The sequence below is a fragment of the Stegastes partitus genome, unplaced genomic scaffold (assembly GCF_000690725.1).
Source record: "Stegastes partitus isolate 25-593 unplaced genomic scaffold, Stegastes_partitus-1.0.2 Scaffold449, whole genome shotgun sequence".
NCBI lineage: Eukaryota > Metazoa > Chordata > Actinopteri > Pomacentridae > Stegastes > Stegastes partitus.
The window spans coordinates 141986-157600 of NW_007578180.1; positions in this window are offsets into that span (position 1 = coordinate 141986).

Below are 15615 nucleotides of genomic sequence, written 5' to 3' on the forward strand. Positions count from 1 at the left end.
CTCAACTCCTTTACCACGTATGGTTCTGCTTTCTGTCAAGTGAATGCGTCTTAGCTCCATTAGCTTCAAAGCTTCTTTTATTTTGAAGTTTGCCCATCAATTTGGTGACCATGTATGTGGAGATAGGACCGATTTCCACATCCATTTGGTCATCTTTTATTCAAAAAAGATCGTCTGAGTAGTTTTTTTTGCGCTAATATGTTCAGTTTTTAGTGTGACATTTCGGGGTACCTCTTATGGGGCTGCTAGTAAAATAACAAAAAAAGTGTTTACAGTTGTAAATGTAGCAACAAAAAAAGAGAAAAGGAATTACACACCGCGTTCTTAAAAGACAGAACAAAGGGATGGATGGAGGGATACCTGCTGAGATGGATGAATGGGTGCCTTTGAAGAATGCGTAGAGAGAAGGTGGATGAATAAAGGGAGGATGGGATCAAATGACGCTTGTAGTGGCTGATGAAAAGAGGTTTGGTTGATATTGCCCCTGCCTCCTCTTTCGTTTGCCTCTTTACCCTCCCTTCAGTGTCACTTCTATCCTTTTTTTTCATCTGCTGTTTTTAATGCGACATTCACTTTACCTCTCCAGCTTGTCCTTTGTTTTTTCGCGTCCACCTGCTGCAGCTATCCTCCTCCTCCTCTTCCTCCTCCTCCTCCGCCACTCATCTCTCTTGTATTCCTCCACTTCCCTGCACATCTCTTCTTTTGATAAATGTATGAAGGTCTTCTCAGCTGGGAGTCCAGATTGAGGAGGTTTTAAAATGGGAGTTGGGTGATTGTGTCACACCGCGTTACATCCAGAAGCTGACAGCTTGACCTATCCGCCTGTGTTGGCTTTATTTAGGTGGAGTTTCTCTACTTGAACGGGCCCTAAATCGTTAAGTTAAAAGATTATTATTTCTATTTCCTGGAAGCAATGTTGGGATTTTCTCACATTTATTTTCCAAGAGGACTGACATATGATAAGAATAGGACATCAAGTCTTTTTAAAGAATTCTTTAGCAAAGATTTTCATGGGATTTCTATTAAACAGTTGGAGAAGGACTGTGAAGAAAAAAAAGAGAAAAAAAGGATGAACTAGTTTTGCCTTTCCTTCTGCGAGATCTGGGTTTACATTGCATCTTGATGAACCGTGAGGATTTCTCAGTGGGCTGGAGGCAAATACAAATTCTGATGCCAAAATGTTTCAGTAGTTTTGAAGGAAAATTCTTTCCCGTACTTATTGAGTTGAGAGTTAAGAGAGCAGCCTTGATGATACAAAAAAAAACTTTGCTCATGCACTTTTCGTACTGTAAGTGCTCCGCAGATCCCCTATACGTTCTTCTTTTTGTTCGTTTGCCAGCATCGACTCCCACAAATTATGTAAGGATGCTGTGTTGCTAGATAATAGATGTTAAAAAGGAAACTTGGGAGAACTTTCCAGATATAATGACTGTATGTTTTTGAGGTTTGATGGCATTTCAAATCAGCGTTTACATCGGGAGGCCTTTACAAGTGTTTTCATTTGGTTTTTTTTGTCTTTGTCAGAATGTGTTATAGAAAATGATGCTGTTGCTTGCACTCCATTTATTATGTTCTTATTGCCAAGGAAGGGACAACACACACACACACACACACACACACACAAACACACACTCTGACACATACATGCAGTGGTACGGATCGAGTGTACATTTTTGGGGTGTACAGTGTTAACCAAGGCCAGTTTATTATTGGCCAGACACATGCACGCACACACACACACACACACACACACAGCAAAGTATGTACATTTAATCAATATATTTTAAGTAGAATTTTGTCTCTATTCAGTTGAATGGCTTTTATAGAAAAAAAAATGGGATTTTTTTTTCTTTTTTTTTTTTTAGGTTACGTTCTCTCTCATGTTGTATTTTATTCTGCTACTTTCTGTACGATATTGTTTTTAGGTTTTATTTCATGCAAAAAAAATGATATTTCAACAACATATTTTGACAGCCAAGAAAAGTTTGTTACACAGCTAAACTTGAAGAATAATGTTGATGACGATGATAATAATTAATAAAAGTAATAACAAACATACTCGAAATGAGCGATTTGTGTTTTGTTTCGAAATGGTCGAAGGAAATCTGGTGAAGATCTGTTTTTATGTGCTGGAAAACATATTGTGAGTGAAAGAAGCAGTCAACGCTGTGGCAGAGCATGCAATGTTGGGATTCAAACTTCTGGGCTTTCATACGGTTGTGAACAAAAGTTTACATACACTCGTAAAGACTATTTATATGATGGCAGTCTTAAGTTTCCAATGGGTCCTGTAAGTCTGAATTTTCTCTGATGGAATCACTAAAACCCATGCACCCGTCATGAAAACCCAATCATACCTTTTGCTCCTTTTTGGATGTATTATAGGTCTTCCTGAAAGATGACAAAATGTGTTACAGCAATGCGAATATTTGGTTTTATGCCATTTTCATCTCTATTAGGTGCTTTTGGTAGCCGTCTACAAGCTTCTGGTTGTGTCTTTGAACACTCCTCTTGACAGAATTGGGACGAAATTTGTCATCTTTCTCCCACAGACTTGTTTCTTCATCACAGTCCACAGGTTCTTGATGGGGTTTAAGTCAAGACTTTCGGGAGACTAATCTAAAACCTTAATTCTGACCTGATGCAGCCATTTCTTGACCACTTCTGATGTGTGTTTGGGTCAACTGTCTCGTTGAAACACCCAACTCCATCAGAGACCCAACCTTCTGGCGATGAGTTCAGGTAATCTTCCTTCTTCATTATTTCATTTACTTTTTGTAAAGCACCAGCTCCACTGGCACAAAGACAGGCCCCCAAGCATGATACTACCACTACCATGCTTGACGACAGATTTGCTGTTGTTGGGGTTACAGAGTTCACCTTCTTCTTCTATTGAATTTCCCTTCTGGGATAAATAAAGTATTTTTCATTTCATTCATTTCTTTCTTCTAAACATATGACCATCCTGATCAGTCGTCTCTCAGCAGGAGGTGACAGTTTGTGTTTTCTTCCTGATTGTAGCAGTGACATAACTGTTCCATGCAATTTAGACTTACGATTGTTTGCACAGATGATTTTGGGATCTCTGTTGTCTTTGAAATGGTCCCAAGAGATTTTACTGAGTCAATGAAGAGGTCTTCTCAGACTCCATTGTAGGGTTAGTGGCTGAGTCTAATGCAGGGATCTCCAACTCCGGTCCTCGTGAGCTACTGTCCAGCAGGTTTTAGATGTTTCTGTACTGGAACACACCAGACTGAGATTAATGGATCTCCAACAGCTTGTTTTCAAGTTCTACACAAGTCTGTTAATGATCTATTAATTTGAGTCAGTACGTCTGAAACCTGCAGGACAGTAGCTCATGAGGACTGGAGCTGGAGATCCCTGGTCTAATGGATGTTAAAATGGGTCCTATTTACGGTGGCTCAGAGGAATCAGCGGCTGTAGTCAATCATAATAAGTCACAGAAAGTTAAGAAGCCATGCCATCAAGAAAATTTGATGAACATGTCATATTTCCAAAAGATCGATAATACATCTATGAAAGAACCAAACGGCATTCTGGTAGACTTATTGTAGCAACTGGACTTGCTTGAGTTCCTTGAAGATGTTCCACCTCTCATCCAAGAGGCTTCATCAGTTCTGACTGACTAGTTGGAAGTTCCAGATGCTTATATCCTAAAGGAGCCATGAACACCTGAGTTAGTTGGGGTCTTAGTTGGGGGTTTGTTACAAACCCCCAATTTGAACTGAAACTCAGGATATAAGTATCTGGAACTCCCAACTTGTCAGTCAGAACTGATGAAGCCTCTTGGATGAGACGTCTTCAAGGAACTAAAGCAAGTCCAATTTCTACGATTAATCTACCAGAATAACCACAACCTGGGTGACTGAGAATCTTCACAGACAGCCAAACTGCATGGATGTTTTTTAGGGACAAATGCGTAGGTTTCAAAGATTCTATCACAGAGGATTCAGAGTTATAGGAGTCATTGGAAACCTTAAGACTGCCATAATATACATGGTCTTCACAAGTATATATAAACGTTTGTTCACAACTCTATGTGACAAATCTAAGGAATCTGTCCTGTCAGCTTGCAGGGTGGAGCTTTCTGTTCCATTTATTCTTCTTTAGAATCTGTTTTTGACTCCATCATGTGTGGCTCCACAAGGCATTCTGGGAATTATGTCATTTTATAGTAGGTTTATGAAAAAAATAAAAAAACTTCTAAATAAGGAACTTGCACACAGAGATGAGCTTTTATGCGTTCAATCGACAACAAAAAGGCACTCCACTAAGTTGACAGGAAGAGAACACCCGTGTTCTATAAATCCTCAGTCAACAAAACAGACCAGTTGTGGCCTTGTACAGTATGTAAATCCCCGTCACCATGTGTTTGATGAATGAGTTCTAATCTGAGACAAGCTGGGGACTGTGAGAGCAAAATGGCACAAGTGTGGAAGCTGTGGAATAATGAGATGTTTTTTTTTTTTACACACAGAGACGCTTTCATACCACGTCGGGTGAATTTTTTATTTTACTTTTTTATCAGAACAGGTGAAAGTAAAAACCTTGAAACCGACCTCCTACTGTGCTCTCTGAATGTAACCAGGAGCTGCACAACATTCATACATTTCTAGCCTGATCTGTTCGTCACTGCCACCGGCCCGCTTTTATTATTTCACTAGCTTGCTTCTTCTCTTGACACAAGTATTGGATTTTTTTTTTTTTTTCGCTTAGATTTTTACACAACATTGTGTGGAAACGCATCACAGTCCGGCGACCTGTGCTCCTTCATCTGCTACCAAACAAAGGACAAGATTTCTCTGTGCTCAGATTGCGGTCATGGCGATGGAGTTTGCTGTGAATGTTGAAGGTCCACAAAGGGTAGATTTAATAACCGTTTGACCCTCAAGTATCGAGCGAAGGGTTCATTTTCTAAACATGAAATTTTAAGCTCCAGTGTTTGAATGTATTTTGCATTTTGGACACACAGTGAGCGTTCCTCTGGGCGACTTCCAGGTCAGAATGTGGGTTTTCAACACAAGACGGTCAGTCTTTTGACTTCACTGACCTTCCTTTCCTGCAGCACTACTCTCAGGTCAACGTTGGGAAATTTAGCGCTGCTACTTTGAAGGTTCAAACAAAAAATATTTAAACGTTCTGAGGTACAAATAACACTGGATCTTTTATTTTTGTTCGAGAAATAACAGCTCATTGCCTGAACAGAAATGTTATTCCTTGGCAAAGACCAGAGATAAGGTTTGGCAACACAACCAGAGGCTCATTTCTTACCCACGCCACACGGAAATAATTTGAGAGCCAATTTTAATCTTCTCACAACCGTCCTTTGGGTCAGGAACTTTGACAAACTTAATCAGTGCAGCAGCGCTATCTGTCAGAAGACAAAGGCTTCTAATCTTAGGTCTATATTATGTTTAGCATTATCAATTTATCCTTGTGCTTATAATATGAACATTGATCAGAGTTGATTAAGTCAGCCTTTGAGCCTGCAGTGAAATTATGTAGCAGCGGGGCCGGCTGCCATTTAAATGTGTGTGTGTGTGTGTGTGTGTTGAGAGTGCACAAGTGTGAGATGATTGGCCAGAGAAAGTCAGTGTCAGAGCGGAATACTAAACACCCTGGTGTCTACTGGAGAGGTCAACACACAGACACACACGCAGCGGCACATAATTATAAAACCTGTTCAAGGCAAAAGACGTCCAATAAATGAATAAACTGTAAAATGAAAGGAATTGAAAAACAACAATTCTCGGACCCGCTTGCCTTCGACGAATACCAAAAGCGACAAATGCATCAAGATGTGAGATGTATGCCTACACATGCTGCAGCTCTCAGTTTTTTTTTTTTCTCTCAGCATCATGCTTGCGTCTCTCCTCTGTATGCGCCGTCTGCCTCCGCCAATCTGTCTGTCAGCCCGCCTGTCTCTCTGTTTAAACATCTCGCAAACATCGCTTCTGTTTATTGTAATTCATGTTTATGTATGAGTTACCTGCACCGCCAACAGAAGGTTCGACATCATGTGTGCGTGTGTGTGTGTTGGCGCGCTCATGTATGATGGAGCGTTGTTATTGCTGATGTCATGCTTTCATAAATGTTGATTGAATCGTCACCTGTTGACGGTTTAGATTCCGTGACAAACGGAGACATCGTGGATAGACGGATATATAGATAGATAGATGGATGGATTGAGAGGCTACGAGCGTGCACAGAGGAAGACCGAGAGAGACGAAGAAACATGGACGAACACAATGGGAGGAGAGAAAGAGCGAAAAAGAGAGATGATCTCGCTTCTAGGCATTGTGAATATTGAATGTTTCCCACTCTGACCACTGTGGGGTCTGAGAGCTGATTTCATATTCACATGAAGGTCTCAGATAGATAGATAGATAGATAGATGGATAGATGGATGGAGGCAGGGAGAAGAGATTCATTAACTCAGTCATTTATTTATTTATCAGAATGAGCTGCTGTAATAAGAGCAGGCTCTCTGCCTCTAACCAATCCCCATGGCCGATGAAAGCATAATTACAGCTCTGCATCATCTCAGCGTGTCGGCTGTAAATCATCAGCGTCGCAGGTCCACTGTAGAGAGATTTGCTGCGTAATCTCCTTCCTCTGTATTTCCTCTTTACTGCTGTAATTGCTACAGGATCTGTACTCTCTTCTCTTCTCTTCTCTTCTCTTCTCTTCTCTTCTCTTCTCTTCTCTTCTCTTCTCTTCTCTTCTCTTCTCTTCTCTTCTCTTCTNTCTCTTCTCTTCTCTTCTCTTCTCTTCTCTTCTCTTCTCTTCTCTTCTCTTCTCTTCTCTTCTCTTCTCTTCTCTTCTCTTCTCTTCTCTTCTCTGCTTTCCAAATTCCTCAGCCTGTTTGCCATCCTGCCTTTGTTATATATATTCATTTAAAGGCCCCCTCTGGCGAAAATGCAGTTGTCTTGTTAGCATGTCCATATGATGTTTTTTTTTTTTTACATCCCTGAAGACACGTCGTGGGTAAAAGAAGTCATCATGGTGGAGCTTAAAGCTGCAGTGCACCCAACATGAATATAGACTGTAGCTTTGCACATAGTTAGTTTTCTTCAGAGTTAGTTTCCATAACATGTTTGAACATGAAATTAATCCACAACAAAAATAACTTGCTGGAGTGTTGTGTGGAGTACAAAGGTGAGCTGGTGCGCTTGAGCTGCAGCGAGTAAGGAAGGCTGGTTGGAGATAGATGTGTGGAATTTCATAGATTCTCAAGGAAGCAATATTTAAGCCAGACAGGGGTTGATTTTTGTGTACAACAACCTCTAAATATACACAGAAAAGAGTTTTTAGGGGTTTAATAAATGACCAAAGAGGGACTTAAAGGGACCTAAGCACTTTTCTAGCAAACATTACTCAGGTTTGCTCAACAGGATTGTTAAACAATCCATTTACGCGGCATACAGCATGTTCAGCTGGTGATTTACGGCAGCAAACATGGTGCATGTGGACCAACTATAGCGGCCGGGGTCATTATGAAAAAGAAACATGTCCCTTAGTGAACAGTTTTGCTTAGTGGCAGGTTTTTTGGACGATGTCTGCCATCCAGATCATGCCTATAAGAGCCTCAGTAGAAAGCAACTGGTTTTCTCTTTTGTCACCTCCTATCCAAGAGGCGTCATCAGCTCCAGACATACTGTACACTGCAACCCCCCAAATGACACGGCTAATGGCCCAGTAATGACCCGAGACTCACACGCCTGGAGGTTTGAATGGGCGTGAAGCTGCAAAGTCAGGGATGAGTCGAGATGCGTTAATGGTGGTGCAACTTTCTGGGGAAAGATCTTAAGTCTGCATTATAAGAACCTGATAAGCGGCGCTATAGACCCCCCTCCTCTGTTCTGGTTTACCACAGATGGCTTCCTTCTCTCCCCTCTCTCAAACTTTTAATGGTCTTTTAATGGAAAATGTAGAATATCAGCAGACATATGCCTTAGGAAGACTTTAAGATTCCAAGGAGATGTTAATGTTTTAAGATGTCTATATTTATGATAAAGGGCAGCGAAGGAAGGAATTTTTACAAAAAATTTGCACTGAAGAGATCCATTGGTTTTAGCTTTTGCTTCCCTTCTTGTTTTCTCTTAAAAGCCAGACAAGACAAAACCTCTATTTTCTTTGATACCAGACACCCATGAACACAACAGATGTCATCAGGTCAACACACATGCATGCACACTTCGACTCTGCAAACACAAACTGTTTTGCTGCAGAAGTGGACTTGTGAAGGAATGTACAGTCTCATGCATATAAACTGTATACCTACACACACACACTCAATTGCAGACACAATCACCCACACACTGCATCATAAATACAGCTTTTCCTTGCCCCGTCCTTCACATTAGGGCTCTGGAGTTCTTTAATAATAATTCCCTTAATAATATCTCCTCACAATAACAACGATAATGGTATGCGCCCGTGTGAATGTGTGCGTCTGCGTGTCCTCGAAAGACTATTTCTGTTTCTATGAAAAACTCTGATAAGGTTTTCGCTGTTTCCTCACCTGCAACCCACCACTCCTCCATGATATAACCTTCTCCCACCCCCCAACCCCGACACACACACACACACACACACACACACACACACTTTTTCTAATAAAATGCATTTTTAATTTTCTTCCGAGCACATGAGAGGACATCTGGACGAGCCACGAAGAACAGCAGACAACAAAATCTTCTCTCTTTTATTTCTGGTCGATTTTCTTTTAATTCTTCTTGCCGGTATCTTTATTCCTTTTGGGTTGTTTTCCTCGAGTTTTATTATATTTTTAGGTCTGTACAGTTTCTGTTTATGATTCTGCATTGTTTATTAAACTTTAATGGGGTTCTTGATGTGAACGGGGGTGTTTATCTGTGTTGTGTGTGTGTGGTGTTTTTTTTTTTTATCAAAGAAAGACTCAGTGTACGCTGGATGTGTGTGTTTGCAGTTTAAACATTAATAATGTTTCTGTTCAGCTATCAGCAGAAACTGAATTAAGCAGGAGGTAGACTCACAGCTAATCTGAGCCCAACATTTAGTAGCTCCAACTACACTTACGATTATGACCGCATTTATAGTTTATTGATTATCATTTTGTATGTCAGGGTGTGTTCTGGGCCGTGACACTTTGCACACAGAGCTCTGATGTACGCAGTGCCGCCGCTTCTCTTCCTTTCTCCTTTATCGTCTCCCACAGTCTCTGTCTTTCCAATCATCGGTCTGCTCGTCGCGCAATGTCTCCCAAACAATTGGAACTTGATTCAATTTTGGAGGCTAATGCATCTCGCCGCTGCATTCTGGCATCCTCAGAATTGACGTGATTGTCCAAAACAGCTGCGTAAACACAGGTCAGAACAGGATGCATCATGCACCGGTGACGACATCTTCGCTACTGTCTGTTGCGGATTCTCGTTAGTCGGGAGTTGAAGTTGAGGTCAACGTGGAGGATTTTATTCAGAAAATAGGAACTTGAAAAATAGACGAAATTAGATATTAGAAAGATTTTTGCGAAAGTTATTCAGATTTTATCTTTTAAACATTTGACAAACTCAGCTTACACACACAAGACAGCGGCTAAAACGTTGCATCGCCATAATTACGAGCAACCAACTTCTAATGTATGCAAAAGGCTGCAGTTAATCAGCGCCGAGGCAGTAAAAGAAGAAACATTCAGATGCCCTAAAACATTTCATATATCATTAATAGAGAAAGTAGCACATTAAGACTACAGTGCAGCATGATGGAATACAGAAATGAGGAATATCTTCTGAGGCAATGACAAATTATGGATGAGAGATGAATAAGCATCTTTATACAGCCCATAATCATTTTTTATCAGCTAAACAGTAAGTTACTGTAAAAATAATTTTCTGCATCAGGTTTGAGGCCCAACCTTGCTATAATTGAGCAAAGGCGAGTTAACTTCTGGCATTGAACTGTTTTTAATTGTGGTTTTCATGGCTTGCTATTATAAAGTCACCTGTCAATTACAACCAAAACCCAAAGTTAACAACCAGAGACCAAAAAAGAAAAAAGTTTTCTCCTGCTTCTAGCCTCGGCCTCATTAATGAGAAGAAACAAAACCTTTCTGAGAGTTTATCCCACAGCTTCGCGTGAGCTCACAAAACACTGTAATGACCGGCTTGGGTTGGGTTATTTAATCATCTGTTCATGCTTATCAAACTTCACTGACAGAAAAAAAAAATAGCTGGTTTTAAAAATCAGAGCCAAGGGCAATTTCACTTCATGAGCCACTAACTTCCTCGATGATGATTCTAATAGCGTGTATACATCTTAACTTGGCTGTCGGCTATTGACATTTCACATCAACAGCCATTAATGCAGCAAGGACTTTATCCACAGTGAAGGGAGGAATGCAGGTGAAGAGCTACTTATTGATAACTAAAGATCCCTCTTCATTAATACACCCCCCCCTCTGGTGTAACACTGGCTGGGTAAAGTTAAAAAGAAATGCTGCTTTTGAGTGAGAGTGTGAAGGGGTCACTCAGCTCCAGGCCATGGTCCATTCCTATGCACCACCAACACTGCACTGAAACACAAGTTTGAGTAAAAACTAACTTGAGTAGAAAACTTCAGTGTCTTATTTAAAAAAAACAAAAAAAACCCACTTGGCAACAGTTTCTTCAAATTGTCCCTGTAGGGTGGAATAATTTCTTTACAGTTGTTAAATGAGTTGTATTAATCTCAACTGCACCAAGTGGGAAAGGAAGCAGCTGCAAACACCTGCTTTACATCATTTCAACCAGCACGACAACGTTATATTATCTCTGATTAATGCCCCCTGAACTGTTTGGCTTGTGACTTCTTAAAATGAAGATAGCCGTACATGTAGTCACTCATCTCAAGTTAAATGTGTTTGCCAAAAGCAACTCACTTCTTAATGTTTTAATTGAACAATTTTGACCTGCCCGAAGAGCCAAAATTATCTAATGATTCACAAGCAGAAACCAAAATGAGAAAATGTCTGCAATAACAACAGTGACTGACAGGAGGACAAGTGCATTTATCCAAGTACTCTGCTTAAGCGTGGTTTTGGGGTTCTTGTACTCCACATGAGTAAAGTCGTGACTCGATGATCCGACACTAAATGTAAAACCTTCTTTTATGTCACATAGCAAGGCTGTCCGATTTTCAAGACGGAGGTTGAGATACAAGGAGGGCTTGATGCTTGAACGACCACTTACACCACGGGGGGAGCGCTCTGACGAGGTGGAAGTGTCTGGACCGCACAGACAGTACTTGGCTGCTGATGCCAGTTTAGTTAGCGGTTACACTTCTGTTTCCACCATCGGTGGTGGCAGAGGTGGCGGGGGAAGAACACCACCACAACTATGGCGATTACGTTGTAAATGTGCCGGGTCCAGTTGGGCAACTACTTTTAAAAAAAAACAAAAAAAAACTTTCAAATCGCAAGATATGCTCCACTGTTACCATCCGTGTTTACTTCTGTTAACACTGAGCTGCCTTGCTGCAGAACAGAACTGTGACCGCTAACTAAACCGGCATTAGCAGACAAGTACTGCCTGGGCGTTCCGGCCACTTCCACCCTGTGTGACGTCGTCTTGTCCTCTTCTGCCCATGCGGGACACTTTTGGGTTGTATGAAGTTCACACAGGAGATCACATACAAGTCGTATTTAATTGGAAATGTGAACGCAAAAAAATCGTATTTCACAAAAAAATCCAAATTCAGCATCAAGTCCTGCAGTGTGAACGTAGCCAATCTGTGGGATTGTTCAGTCAGATAATACACCGTTATCCTGATTGGTGACATAAGATATATTGTTGGAGTCAGAATCCAAGGCTGTCGGTATGTTAAAGCTGTTTTTCATGGGTTCCATTCATTTTTCCTATAAACCTGTCGGGTAACAAGGTTTTTGGATTGTTAAGGGTCGGATTATCGAGTCATGACTTTATTTGCATTTGATGCTACTATAGTGCCACGTTTCAGAGGGAAATATTGCAGTTTTTACTGCTCTACATTTGTTTGACAGATTTAGTCATTTTTAATATCACAATCTTATGAATAAATGGAAGAATGGATAAATATCACAAGCTCTTCAAATACAACACATGGTCAAAGAGCCAACCGTTGGTTTTCCACCTTTTGGTTTCTTACAAAAATCAGAGTGCAGAGCTTATATTTCACGTGTCTGTTAGTTGTTTAAAGCTCCGCCAAATAGATTTTTCCAAACGTCTCACCTGGTTTCATTTCAATACATTTTCTGATATCCAATTTCTCATTAAAAAAATGAAAGATTTTTTTTTTTTTAAATCCCTAAAACAGATTTGTGAATTAGCATTTTGTTTTTATGGTATTCCTGTCCCATTAATTATCTGACAGTCCTTCAGATTTAACTGCTGTGTCTGTATATCAAGCTATTTATAAAGTAGTTCAAACCTCCAGCAACAACAACAGTAACATTATTATATTAATAATTTAATCATGTTATTCATAATAATAAACCAGTGAGGGAATAAACCCGGTCCAGATTTTACTTTACTACATAAAATTACATCAAGGATTTTCACCTGTAACGGAGTAGTTTTCCATCGTTGGAGTGATACTTTTACTTAAGTATCCGGATACTTCTTCCCCCTCTGAAGAAGAAAAGCAATTTCAACCAACAAGATTGTGTTTTTAGGCTTTCTCATCCTGTAGGCATCTCACCATTTTAGCTTACCTTAGATGATCCTTTTTTTTTTGTGCACACCTTTTTGTCTAGGATGTGCTTTGAAGGGATGGTGCCCACATCCTCTCCTAATCCCTCAGCCACAACCGCTGCACTCAGAAAAATGCCACGAAATGCAGGAGACAGCTGCACAGAGAACAAACTTGAATGCAGGCTTTCAGATGGACAAAGTGAAATCTGGACAGCAGCAACACTTGATTAGCAGACTGTACCACCTCTTCAGTGTATTTTAATTGTCCTTTTGTTTGTCTTTAGCATATGTACTCAGTTCTCTGCAGAAAGCAGTATTATAATGAGCAGCTTAAATGAACTGAAGTCAATGAAATTTAATTGGTATTTCAGGAAACGTACACCAGAACAAATCACTCGGGAACAAACTTTTGCCATGAAAGTTGGATTTGATTTAATACAGATTCTTCAAACTGTTTGCAGCCACAGTTTCCAAAGGAACACAGCTAAAGCTAATCAAAACTTCTACAACAACATCAACGCTAATGCTGACACACTGTTCATCCACCACAACAATAGAAATACCGCTATATACTGTACATATATTGTGATGGACCATTTCGAATCTTCCTTTGAAGTTAAATCTCTCACCAACTTCAGTTGCTCCTAATGGCCTCAAATTATTTTTTCTTCCTATAATTACCTCGAATCTTTCCCTCGGTTACATGAAAAAGCACCAAAAATATTTTAAACTACTGCAAGCGCTGCCATGTGGCTACTTTCCAAGAGCCTCACGCCTCTCTCTTTTTCCGTTGCTGACCTAACCTTTTGCTTTCCCACTGTTGCCTGCTTTTAATCTGGGCAATCCATGAATTTAAGATGCTCTCCTTGCCTTCCGCTAATTGAGTATGTTTAGCAATACCTCGATCACTAGATTTCAGCTGCAGGCAATATTTCGATTACAGTGTTTACATGGGTCAAATTAGCATATGTTCTTCAACAATTCGGTGAACAGGGATTTATTCAATAGTTGGTTGCGCTGCTCATTACTCGGCTGCATGGCGGTATGGGATTTGATTAAGTACCACGCAAAGGTCAAAGTATGTTGACCTTAAAGCTGTGCTTAGAGGCCGAAAAAACATAGATGATTACACATGCAAAAATGTACACATGACAGTGATCTGAAAGCCTTGACGAGATAATTTTACTGTAAACTTGCTTGTAAATGATCTGAGTGTGAGTCAGTAAGCAGAGCAAGAAGAAAAAAATAGGAGTAAAAAGTAAAGCAAATGAGCAGAGACAAAGAGAAGCAGAAGGAGTGAATGAAGCGATGGCAGCTCCCACCTCTCCGCTCTTCTCCTCCCTCCACCTCATCCATCCATTATTCAGCATACCTTCAGGTCAAACTCTCAGTGTCTTCTTGACATCTCCCCCATCTCCTCTCTACTGTATCTCCCACTCCTGTTCCCCTCTCTGTATCTTTCCTCTCTCCATCTCTCTGACTGTCACCCTTTCATATTCCCCAGAAACGACCTGAGGGATGAGAGACCTCGCTGTGAAATGTCAAATTTTTATTGATGTATTTTTTTTTATTTCTTTTTTTTTTTAGGATTTTAATTATAGGCGTATGCACAGAGCTTTTTTGAAGGGTAGGAGTTCCTGACAGTAAAATAAAAAGTTCTTTTCCACTTCTCTCTTTTCTCTTCTTCTTCTTCTTCTGTCTTTATGTACACAGGCAGGGTGAAGAAAGAAACAGAGGGGCACCTGAAAATGAAATGTGTTCGTTTTTATTCAAAAGCAGCCATTTAGCATTTGTTAATTCCTGTAAGCGTACTGATTCAGGGTTGGCCTTTACGTGTGTGTTTTGTCTTTTTTGTTGAAGACTTGTGCAACAAGTGTCTCTCTAGATGGAGGCTTCTGATCTCTGCACACAAAAGCAGAGTTACCTGCCAAGACTGCACTGAATGAGTCCCACTTGAAAAAATTCAAATTGATACTAGAGCAAAATTTCAGACATATTCTGCGGTCAGCATTAACTGAGCTCCCTGTGCTTTTGAAATTAAAACACTAATTTTGCACTTTCATCTTCCTTTTTCTCTCATCTCTAAGTCACAGTATTCAGGCATTATTACCTGCAGAGTGAATATCGTTAAAATGGGAGACCTGACAAATTGGGACACTGAAGCTTAGCAATTAATATATTTTTATAATCACTGCTTCAAACCAATGCTTAAGCATAACTGGGAAAGCATTTTATGAAGACAAAAAGTTGACAAAGGTATGATTCCATAAATGTTGATGACAGTGGACCCAGACTCACAGTGGTAACTGAAATGAGGTTCTGCCATTAGATTTATTAAGCAAATCTTTCAAAAATTGCAAGTGTTGTTAGTGTCCCATTTTACTAATTGCATATTGTTTAAATAAGACACTCTGATGCTGTCAAAACAGGACACTGGTTTTAATCATTTTTATGGTGATAGATGCTAAATTGAATCAAATATAGTTACTTTTACTAAATATGTTATCAGATAGGTTGCTGGAACTAGGTGGGAATAGCATAGCAATGTTTTCTCTTATTAATAATGTCTCTTATATAATAATGATATAACAATAATAAATGTTGAAGTGATGTAGTGACTGTGGTCGAAACTATTGTGAAAAGCCAAGTTTAAATTAAAAATGAACAAAAGAACAACAACAACAAGCAATGCAAAATTCTTTTCACTGGTCCACATTACCATGTTTAGTGTGTTGTATTTTCACTGTGTGGTTATTTGTAGACATTAAAATGCTAAAACCGCCTTTGTCTTCTTTAATTTTTTCTTTTTTTCTAATATCAAAATATTAGATTGCCTCTGCCTGTAGTTTGTTTTATGTTTTCTTCTGTATAGTGTAGTAAGGAGGTTGTATAGAACTATGTCAGATTG